The sequence below is a fragment of the Elaeis guineensis genome, chromosome 14, assembly GCF_000442705.2.
Source record: "Elaeis guineensis isolate ETL-2024a chromosome 14, EG11, whole genome shotgun sequence".
In the NCBI taxonomy this organism is placed as follows: Eukaryota; Viridiplantae; Streptophyta; class Magnoliopsida; order Arecales; family Arecaceae; genus Elaeis; species Elaeis guineensis.
This window is the reverse complement of record NC_026006.2, coordinates 57,429,222-57,438,485: the sequence shown is the minus strand read 5'-3', so window position 1 is coordinate 57,438,485 and position 9,264 is coordinate 57,429,222.

The window sequence follows — 9,264 nt, the reverse complement described above, 5'->3', positions numbered from 1 at the left end:
TAATTGATAACAATTAGTTTTTAATCAGTATGACATTTAATCTAACTAATACAAATCAATTAGACAATTGGCATGGATTCTAGCACAATGATAGCAAGGATTAATTATTCACCTACTGACAGATGTAAGATTTAATCAGCAATTCAATATCATAGACTATCTACACCGTTCATATAACACATTTGTTCAATAACTTGTTTTTAGAACTGAATGCATGTAGTAAAGAATGTTCCTTCTGAATAAATCATAGTCTAAAAAAAAAATTCATAATTTAGAGAACTTATTGTGAACCAGTCACTTGCCTGTGATTGATAGTTTTAGATACAGATACTTTCAAAATAAAGACTCGTCAAAATCCTACAGCAAAAAGACCAATCTATAATTTTATATTCGTATACACTGAATTTCTGCAAAATCTCAGTCCTTGAATATTAGAAAAAGCAAATGCAGGTATGTTTAGAACATATTTAAAATAAATCAAACCAAGAATCAAATTACCACAGCTCTATTGGATGTAGATCTATGGATTTTACTCTTTTGATCTTTATGCAAGTTTTCTCTGATTTAAAGATCATTGAAAACAAATTTGACATAAAAAGAATTCAAGAATTGAAGAGATTTTAACATAGAAACTAGAGAAAACATAAGATCGAAGCAATATTCATTGAAAATTTCACAAGCATTTGAGAGAAGTACCTTGATTTCTAGTCCGAGAGGCTGTAAGCATTTCCATGAAAACAAAAATAAGAAAAAAGAAAGAAAAGTTGATCAGCATCTAGAAAAAACTCAGATCTCACAAAACATTCAAAATCTTAATGAACAAAAACTCATCAATTGTGTTAGACATCAGTAGTGCAACAAATCTTGGTGTGGCCATAGAGAATTTGAGCAATAAAAAATATTTATTTAGCTACTAATTTTGAATTAAAAAAATCTTACACTGGATCTACCGCTCTCAAAACCTCCCAAGGCCAACTCATGCTGCCACAACTCGCACAAAATCCCATATGCTTGAGGAAAAAACCAAATCAAAACGTAAGAAACCCCTCTAATCTCTCTTAAGTATTCTCCTTTCCCATGGATTTTTGAAAAAGATAATGAAATGAAAAGAAAAAGAAGCAAAAAGAAAAAAATGATCATCTATATGGAGGAAATGTCTTACCCTTAATTTTTTTCCGTTATTCCTATGTTTTTGTTGATTTTTCTTATGTTTCCCTATTTTGCTCTATTTTCCTATCCTCAGAAGTACCAACTGGTGGGAAGCTTAGAGTGGCCGAATAGGGAAGCTTAGATGATGAAAAGAAAAAAAAAAATCCAACAACATATCATGCTTCTACCAACATTAAGCTCTCAAAACCTCCTAAGACCAACTCACACTGCCACAACTTGCACAAAATCCCATATGCTAAAAAAACTCGATTGGAACCTAAGAAACCCCTCTAATCTCTCTCAAGTTCTCTCCTTTCCCATGGATCTCTAAAATAGATAATGAATTGTAAAAAAAAAAGAAGCAAAAAGGAAAAAAAAAAAAGACCATTTATGTGGGGCCAAGATCTCATCCTTAATTTTTTTGCATTTTTCCTTCATTTTTGTTGATTTTCCTATGTTTTCCCTAATTTTCCTCTATAATTCCATCGTTAGGAGTCCCAATCCGATGGGAAGCTCGGAGCAGTTGAATAGGGAAGCTTTGATGATGGTAGGGGTTTTGTGTTGGATTTCACTTTTTTTCTCTTTTTGAGAGTTATTAGAAGGAAAGCACCAAAGAGAGATTGGAGGGGAAGGCCGATGCTAGTGATGATGGCGATGAAGCAATGATAGAGACTGATGGGAGATAGTGGCGAGGAGACTAGGGAGGAGGTCGGCTCTGATCTATGGGAAGGAAAGCATCTGAGGGAGATCGAAGGGGAAGGTCGAGAGGAAGGCGACGGCGAAGACCGACAGGAGGTGGAGTGAGGAAAGTAGGGGGGGGGGAGGAGGTTGGCATCTGTGAGGAGTCAGGGAGGAGGTGGGCATTTGCAAGCGGTCGGAAGCTTCGAGAGGGCTTAAAAGAGGTCGAAGCTAAGAAAGAAGAGAGAAAAAAGAAGAGTTCAGAGCTCAACATGGGGCATGCTAGGAGAGCTCTGAACTCCTTTTCATGTATAGTATAGATATAGACTAGCAAGTAATTCATGATATACAGTAGGTTGCACTTACATAATAATAAAAATAATTAATAAATATAATATAATAATAATAAATATTTTTGAAACATATATTTTTTTCTTAAAAAATTATTTTGGTCATCTAAGAGAGATCAGAAGGGAGGGCCGGCACTGATGATGATGGAGAGAAACACGATAGCGGAGACCAGCAGGAGGTGGCATTGATTGAGACTCCGAAGAATGGAAAAAACAAAAGAAAAATCAAAGAAAACATAGGAAAAATCAACGAAAACAAAGGAAAGGTGGAAAAATTAAAAGAAAAGACTTTCCTGCATATATTGTTCAATATTTTTTTTCCTTCTTTTTCTTTTCATTTTTTTTTTTCAGAGATATGTGGGAACAAAAGCACTCGAGGGAGATTGGAAGGGAGGGCCGATGCTAGTGATGATAGAGAGGAAGGCGACGGGGAGAATGATGGAGGTCGCATCGAGGAGAGCAAGGTGAAGAGTCTGGAGCCCCCCACTCAATTGAGACTCTTGAGAGTGAAAAAAATAGAGAAAAAATCAGAAAAAATATAAAAAAATCAATGAAAACAAAAGAAAAGTGGAAAAAATTAAAAGGGAAGATATTTTCTGCACAGATTGTTCAATTTTTTTCCTCGTCCCTTCTTTTTCTTTTCATTTCTCTCTTTTTCGAAGATCTATGGAAGGAAAGCACCTCAGAGAGATCAGAAGGAAGGGCCGATGCTGGTGATGATGGGAAGGAAGGAGACGGTGGAGACTGATGGGAGGTGGTGTCGAGGAGAGCGGGATGAAGAATATGATTTGCTAAGAAATACAAATTAGAAGAACATAGATAAATATTCTACTTGGCAGTATGAAGTAAGAAGGCTTAGGCAGAGACTCCTCTGGATGCTAGATCATCATCAGGAGAAAACTGATACATGGGGAAGAAGGTGACACAAAGGAATATACAATTTATTATTGCATAAATAAGTTTTTATGCCATACTTGAATCTTAATACATGGTTTTGATTCTATTAGAATTCTTTTAATGGAGAATGCAGTAGTTGATCAATTTTAATTTGTATTATTGAAAACTTTCATTATCAATTGAATATCTTGGTATCTCTTGAAGAAAATTCAAGGTGGTCTTCATGAATTTAAGAATTTGACATTTGAGCAAGTATTCTCAATGGACATTGAAAATTTAGGACTTGTGAGTGTTCTTCTATGATGAAATAGATATGAGTCAGAGGTGATACACTAAGACTTATTTAAATTCAAGTACATTAAATGATTCTTCACATGCTCAGTCTTATAAATATGCATATGGTTACAAAGGATTTAAACAATATTTCATAAGAGTTTCTTAGGTGACATGCAAATTGAATAGTAAGTGTCTAGTATTCAGATAGGCAAATATTGATACAAATAATAGAATTGAGATATTTTGACATCAGCATATTTGGTGACCAAAATCTAAAATTAAATTAGATCTAATTTTGCTATGGATTTGGAGATTCAGAAATTATTAACCATTGAATATTGATTGAGATATATACCAAGTAAGAGCAGAATTACCACTTTCTGGGAGGAATTGATCATATAATCGCTAAAGTAATGCTATAAAAGAAACGAAGAGAGTCAAGTAAATGTTGCAAGGCTAACAAGTAGAAGAATGTGCCAGAATTTAGGGATACAACTTTTGAAATAAGGCCATCAAAATTGAACTCAAAGTTTATGATGATATATTTGGAATTTTGAAGTATGATTCTGATATTTAGATTAAATGTAAATATTAAAAAAAAATATTGTGAACAAGATCATTAATGATTATATATATATTGAGACTATTATAAAACAATCCTTTTGTGAGAATTAAAATTATTAGGAATTGTGGCATCCTAATCACAAGGATCTAGGGAATGATCTATACTAGCATAGAAACAAGTTTGTATGTTCAAGAAGATGATGCTTTGAGGGTTGTGATCGATGTCGTAGACGGTCAAGAATAAAAATCAACTCAAACTATATAGATAGGGTGAGTAGGATCGTTTCCACGGGATCTAGGACGATTATCTCTTTTTTTTAAGAAAAAATAAAAAAAATTGATTGTAGAAGGATTAAAAGAAATAAAATAGTAAGAAATTAAAAAGTATAAATTAAATTATGAAAGAAAATAATTCAGAGAAATAATCCAAAATTTTGAATCACCATGCAAAGAGATTTATTTTCTTCCTTTTTTTATATTACAATATTTAATTCTTGTAATTATGGTATTAGTATAGTTTATCTCTAAAGGATACGGACTGTATCAGTAGATTACAGCTCTTCTGTTGGAGTATAAACTATCTAAATTCAATTACAAGATCTAAGATTCAATCTAACATACTACGATCTATCTTTTCAAAGCACGTACTGTATCCAGAGATCACGGCACGTCAATAGAGGGTATAGGCCGTGTAGGCTAGATCAATACCTCAAAAGAAAATAAAAAGATATGAAATAAAAGTATAATTTTATTGCATAAAAATTAAATACAAAAAGAAATAAAAATCTATTTACAGGCTTCATCATATTCTTGGATTGAAGGGATTTAGCCATGCATCATGCTCTCTAGCTCCATAATCTCCCAATAATTGATCCCTAAAGCTCTTTGAATTTTTTTCTATTTTTTCTTGCTTTTTCTTAATTTTTTCTCTTCCTAAAGCTTATTCCTGATCTCCTATTTATAGATAATTTTTTCATATTTTTTTGATCACAAAAGGAGTCTTAAAACCTTAGAAAATGTATTGATCTCCTAAGAATATTCTTGACCGTCGGATCTGAATTGGACCGCTCAGATTAGTCCAAAAATAGCCTTTTATCCTTATCAGGGTCAATTTGATTCTAACCGTCTGATTGCACTTCAGATAAGATTTGGACCGTCGATCAGTGCTTCTGATCTCCTATTCAAAGTTGGAGCGTCCTCAGCTGTTGGATCGCATGATGGATCGCTTTCGGACTGTCGGATCGTGCAAAAAATCCTCTTATAAATCGATAGTGAACAGCAACTGTTAGATCTAAGTCGGATTGAATTTCAGCGTTGGATTGCACCCAGGATCTTTCTCTCACTGTGAACTGCGTGGACTGCGTGAAGTTTTCTGTAGATCGTGCCCTGGTTCTGTGGACCGAGCGACCGATCCACCATGCACGGAGCTATTTTAAAGATTTTTTAGGGTATTTTGGTTTTGTTTTTCTTCGATTTTGCCAAAAAATTTAAAAAAAATATGCATTAAATTTTTAAAAAATTTTTCTTCATTTTGGTGCTTAAATTGCTCAATTAAATTAACATCTTATTTTTCATAAATATATCTAATTTCATATTTTTTTTAAAATTATTTATTTTTAAAAAAAATTAATAAATTCATGAAATTAGATTTTTAAAAAGATGTTAATACCATAAATTATCAAAAATATCTATAATAAATATAAAAATATATCACTTATCACACCCTCAATTTGAACTTTGTCGTCCTCGAGTAAAGAAAGAATTTAGATTTAAGTATCATTTAACTTAAAGTCTCAAATTTTATCAAATAATTTTAAAAAAGCCATTGATATATAATAGAGCGTGAGTGAGGTATGTCATTGAAGTATTAATACTAATCAATATAAGAGTTAAACTAAGAATACTAAATTTTTTTAATTTTTTTAAATTATTTCTATCTTTATCTCTAAATCATTAACCTTCTTATGGACAAGTACATTGTTACTTCCGTCCTTCATTTATTGAACTCTTTTTTTTTAACGTTGTACTGCTATTGAGTGTCTTAACCCTTAAGCTTTCTGTTTGATCCATGTAGCGAGTTTTCAGCCAATGACTCCCAAACCAGATGGCTTTAGGGCACTAGGTATAGAATATCCCTCGGACCTACTTGCTCGAATCAAACAGGCTACGAGTTAAAACTAGCTTTACAATAAACTTCTTTGCCTTCATATCTTTTGACGCGAAACTCAATGCTTGCTTAAGCAAAAGGCCCGTTACTCAGCATGAAGTACTTAAACTTTTTTTTTTAAATATATGAAGAAACGTATAGTTACCCTACACAAGTCCATAAGAAGTTAACTCTTCTTTGATATTGGTAGAAAAATTTAGAAATGCTCAAAGAAAACTGTTTAAGTTCTAAGCTTAACTCCTTATTGAGTTTTCTTAATACTTGATCCTTCGATATCTCACAAACTCTCTAGTCTGTACATCAATTTTTTTTAAAAAAATACTTGGTTTAACTCGATTCTTAAGTATATCAGGTGCTTAAATACTAAATACTAAATTACTTGAGAATTTTAATTTTTTTTGAATTTTTTTTAAAATATTTTTTCCTCCAACTTAATCGACATTGTCCTCAATGGAGTAAGAAAAATGAAGGGTACATAAAAAGAGAAAGAAAAAGAGAGATGTCATCAGATCCAGAAGCTTTTTTCAAAATTGGTGCTTCTCCTATCTTAGCCAATATTGCCTTCAAATCCATACAAAGCAAGCCTTGATTAACCTAAACATAATGCAAAAAAAGTAAAAGCAAAAATTGAAAACAGATTGCCTCCAAAAAGTACTAAGTTTAACGTCTTCAGTCGGATGCTAAAAGAGTGTCTATCCTATTCCTGCCGAATTTAACATGGATATGTAATTTTCTATGTGATTCAGGTTCTTCCTCAAGGTATTTTCTACTTGGGACCATTATATGACTCATTCTTCTGGTAACTAACAATTCTTCCTCTATAATTAGATCTAGGTATAACTTAAGTACTAGTCGGGGTTTTAAGAGATCTAGATCTATATACTCGATGTGCTGAGGAAGTATTTCTGGATCTCTTATTATCGCCTCTTCCTTTTTAAGTAGAGATTCAACCAAGTCACGAGGGGTTCAGTAATTAATTTTGGATTTAGCTGAGTAGAATGGTCACTAGTATGGATACCTCATTATTATCAACTTCGGATATCTCCTTCAATTCCTCAGACCTGAATGTTTTCAACTGATTGAACGGGTCTTTAAGTTCTAGCCATTCTGAGCTCTAGGGTCATCCTCTAGTTGATTGATAATTTATCTCTTCTAGTTTACTAACCGCTATAGTTGATTGGCCAATTGTTTAATTAATTGGTCAGTAGTTTGCATGAAATTATGGAGGGTATTTTAATGTTTGCGGTTGATTGCACTAAGACATCTAGACTCTTTTCTAATGTGTTGACTCCTTCCTCAGGATTGAAACCTGGTTGATCATTCGTGTTTGATTGAGCCTTAGATGGGTTGATAAAAATTATGGGCTCCTTGTGTTTCATCTTGTGACCATGTAAAATTGGGATGACTTTCGACCCTGGTTATAGATTGGTGCATAAGGTTCATTTATGTAGCTTTCATTGAATGCACTCTCCTGTATGAGCTTAGTTTGGGTTGGGTTCATCAAATAAGGATACTCCTCCACAACATGATCTGGTGCATCACATCCAATGCACATGGGTACTAGCACTTGATTAAATTGGATATATCTTTTGAATTCTAAGGCTTCAATTCTATTGGTTAAAGTTGCAATCTAGTATCTTCAAACTCTCTTGAATAAATGTATGCATTTTCAACTTCAGTGAATGTAGATGCATGTTAATCGTTTGAGAACCAATTGTAAAATTGTTAGTCGAGGATCTAATTCTAGACGTTGGACAGAGCTAATCGAATAACACAGTCCAGCAGAGTTCTAAGTTGTCGATTGGAATCCATTTCTTCTCAGTAACCTTATAGGCTTGTAGGTTTTAGATTGTGTCTGGCAATCTTCATTTTTCCCAGTAATTTTTTTTTTTTAATTTTTTTTTAAATTTTAATATATGAGAGAAAAAAAAGAGGAGAAGAAGAAGAGTTCTAGAGATGAGAGTCCTAAGGAGTTCTAAATCTAGAGACGTTAGAGAAGAGTGTTTTAATTAGGGTTAATATTTGTAGGTTAGTAGTCACGTTATACAATCAATCCTAGATAAGGTAACCCTAGATCTAGACAGCTCCTAACTTATCAAGGTTGTCTTTAAGCACTCCAGATAAAAGACTAGCCACTCAATTGGCCAGATAAGTGTAAGGTTGGTGGGGTCCCCCGTTGCTTTCCTTAGACACCAACTGGTTGGCCAGATAAGCAAACAAATCAATTAAATAACCATCTTCCTTCAGGACGAGTTCTTGAACCACTTTTTAGACACCAATCAACTAACTAACCCTAACCGATCTTACTCTTAGAATCTCTTGTCCTATTGAGCTCGAAAGTCCTTAGGGCCAACGTCTAATTGATTTTAAGTTAAGGTTTAGTCAATGCAATATGCAGGATGTAGTTTGTGGGCCAAGAAAGGGTGATAAAATCTCACCTTATCTTGTTTAGGATTTGTGTCTTAAGATGCTTTATGAAATTATGCAATGCAAGAAGAAAAAGTGATTAGATTTGGTAGTTAGTCAAGAGTAAATTAATTTGTTTCACTTTTTAATTTTATGATTAAGTATCTAATTTTTAAGTAGATTATGAGGTGTCAATGTAGAGATTTTTTTTTTAAAGAAAGTAAGTTTGACTAAGAACTAAGTAAGTTAGAAAGCAATTAAAAAAAAATTAATTTTTTTTAAAAATAATCGTGCCTAGATCCTGACAACGACCAAAATTTGATCGCTGTCGTAGGCGGTTAGAATAAAAACAACTCAAACTATATAGATAAGGTGAGTAGGATCGTTTCCACGGAGATCTAGGATGATTACCTCTTTTTTTTTAAGAAGAAATAAAAGAGAATTGATTATAGAAGGATTAAAAGAAAAAAATAGAAGAAATTAAAAATGTAAATTAAATTATGAAAAAAATAATTAGAGAAATAATCAGAAATTCTGAATCTACCATGCAAAGAGATTTATTTTTTTTATTTTATATTATAATATTTAATTCTTTAATTATGGTATTAGTATAGTTTATCTCTAAGGATATAGACTGTATCAGTAGATTACAACTCGTCCTGTTGGAGTATAAACTATCTAAATTTAATTACAAGATCTAAGATTCAATCTAACATACTACGATCTCTTTTTCAAAGTACGTACCGTATCCAGGATCACGGCACGTCAATAGAGGGA